This window comes from Pinus tabuliformis, chromosome 6 (genome assembly GCF_031772625.1).
Source record: "Pinus tabuliformis cultivar Carrire ecotype Pingquan chromosome 6, CPIR1, whole genome shotgun sequence".
NCBI lineage: Eukaryota > Viridiplantae > Streptophyta > Pinopsida > Pinales > Pinaceae > Pinus > Pinus tabuliformis.
Window position 1 is genome coordinate 411,243,045 of NC_142292.1, and position 2,703 is coordinate 411,245,747.

The window sequence follows — 2,703 nt, forward strand, 5'->3', positions numbered from 1 at the left end:
ATCATTATTTTTATTTTTATTATACTTTATTTTATTATACATCCACATTCTTTTAGTAAGTTTTATCTTAAACTTTAAACCTAGTCTTTAAAAATTTCCTTGTGCTTGTCACTCTCGTCATATGAATGAATATGTAGTAATTGCTATTTTGCGTGGAGCCTTCACATTCCTCCAAATGTCCTCTTGCATGTGATCATCACGTTGACACACGTCTATATATGTGATTACGAAGCTCTTTACTATGGACGGTGTTGATCTTCCATCAGAAGATCGACAGTTCTAGAAATTAGGGTTTACGTTAGGTTATACAATGCATTCTTTCCAGTTTTACGTTCAGACATTAGGTCGAGATCCTCGGTCTGGTGTTTTCTTCAACTGAAACTCTATCAAATTGCTATTCCATTCATTTTATGACTATTTCACAGCGCTACAACCACCCGTTGTTATAAATGAATACTTTCAGCTACAGAGAACATTATACCCATATTTCTCCTCACAATATTCTATCAAGGTAAGGATTTTTCTTTTTCTTTTACAACGTTGAATTATTTCAAACTTCAAGTTACAAGTATTAACACGTATAATATTTTTATTAACAAGTCTCTATATTGTCTTGTTGCATGTGGTTGAACAGTTAGCCCAATGGTATAATATAAGACCTCTAAGGTCTTTGTGGATATGAAATGTTTTCTTTTCAACTCCTCAAAACACAGAGAAAAAAATGGTTTTTCCTTGGCAATGTTTATTTTTCTTGGGCCTTTATTCAAATTGGTAATTTCTTCCTAGATCATTTTTCTGAGAGTATTACTGTGGCATTTTTGGTTTTTATGAAAATGGTACTCGAAGTTATTTATTTTTGCATATGAACTAAAATTACCTTGTTTTTATTTTTTCCCTAGTATTTGACATGTATTTTTTCGCCATTTCTCTAGTAGTTGAAGCTTTTGGGTTTGATGGCTTCCACCTTTACCAAATACGTAATAACTGATAATTTGACTTTATACCACTCAAATTTGTTTCATACTCTACCTTGTAGCTTCATTGTTATTCTTCCTCCGGAATTTGTATCTAATTTTATTCTTTTTATGGCCATATACTACTTGCTCTCAGTCCCATTTTAGTGAACTGAAGAATGTTTGGGAAAAAACTCTTGGTTTCATACTCTACCTTGTAGCTTCATTGTTATTCTTCCTCCGGAATTTGTATTTAATTTTATTCTTTTTATGGCCATATACTACTTGCTCTCAGTCCCATTTTAGTGAACTGAAGAATGTTTGGGAAAAAACTCTTGGATTACCTAGGTAATTTTAGAAAAATAAAACCATAGTTAATTTTACAACTTTGTTGTTTCACCATTGGTATTTTGGGCAACTGACTATTTTTTTTACAAACTGTTTTTTTTTTTTTTTTTACAAGATCGGTTAATTTTGTAAAGAAGAAAAGGAGCTAACTCATTCGAGAAAGTTTGAAATCAAGCCTTAGTAGGAAAATGGGAGCGCAGTCCCCAATACTACTTGAGTGCTTGAATCCAAAAATTCTAATAGAGCTTAAGACTACTCTGGCATATTGCCTAATGACCTGACATAATAACAAAATAAACTTACATGACATATTACTTATAGACTATTGTAGAACTAAAGTTGCTTAGTATTGGTTTATAGAGTTTTCTTGCTGGGACTTCTGCTTTTTGCCCTAATATATTGAGTTTCCTCCCTCGTGGCTCAGAGTGGATTTTTTGATGAATGTAACAGCCTTCTCCAGATGTATACATTTATTTTTGAGGTCTATGATTTCTGCTCTCTGATTCTCAAACTGCATCTTTTGGTAGCTGAACTCCATCTTCATCTCAAATTTGAGGTCTCAAATTGTTTATTTGAGCCTACTGATCATGAATTTGTTGGCTTTGCAGGTGGCGCAGTCATCATTCTGAGCAGCTTTCTCCACCGGGTTGAATTCCATTTCTGAAGTTTGATTCTCTGTGGTATTGTACTGTTTCCTAAAGTTCCTATGTGCACTAAGTCTTAGTCGATTTTCGCTTCTCTTGAATTGATGACTCCTCTTCTGCTGACTGCTATCTCATTGATTTTTCCCAATTCTTTGTACTCTTGATAAGAGTTGGAGTAAGTGACCAATGTGAATCTTAGATGCACCGCGGGCTTGGTAGAGAGTTGCAATAACTGCTGCAAGTTCGAGAGAAATCTCTAAATTAAAATTCTTAACACACAAAGGGATATTGTTCAGGTCATTGTCAGCAGTGTGAACGCATAAGGAGGGAGACTCTTCACACTGATTGATTGAAAAAGCGTTGATGAGGAAAATTCTCAGGCTTTTAAGTGAATGTGGAGAATTTGAAGCAGAGTATCTGGGGAATCGATGAGGGGAATGTGAAACAGAGGCCTCTATATTCTCATTGACAGGGTTTCATATGAATAAGGGAAGGATAGTCTCAAAATTTAAAGAAGGAAGGCGATGGGAATGACTATCATAGAAAGTGTGATTCATGCAAATCTGTGAATGAAAGAGTGGCTTATCCTCCTTGGACTTTGTGCTAGGATTGAAATTCAATTCTCTCAGGATTTTCTAGAGTAATTCACGAGTTTTCCATGAGTTTTGGGTTGTTGATGTATCTGTGCACTGATATGTTATGGTCCTTTGAATCTTCCTTTTGTTGATCTTCTATTTTTTTTAGGAATGTGTTATTTG

The 2,703-nt window shown here is 34.5% G+C and overlaps 1 long non-coding RNA gene across 1 annotated transcript; it reads left to right on the forward strand.

The window, feature by feature from the left end:
- Positions 1-340: 340 nt before the first annotated feature.
- Positions 341-2,426, forward strand: LOC149259044 (uncharacterized). Its single transcript, XR_016246699.1, has 3 exons — positions 341-511; positions 1,910-1,981; positions 2,114-2,426. It is a non-coding gene; the product is annotated as an uncharacterized LOC149259044 (long non-coding RNA).
- The last annotated feature ends 277 nt before the right edge of the window (positions 2,427-2,703 follow it).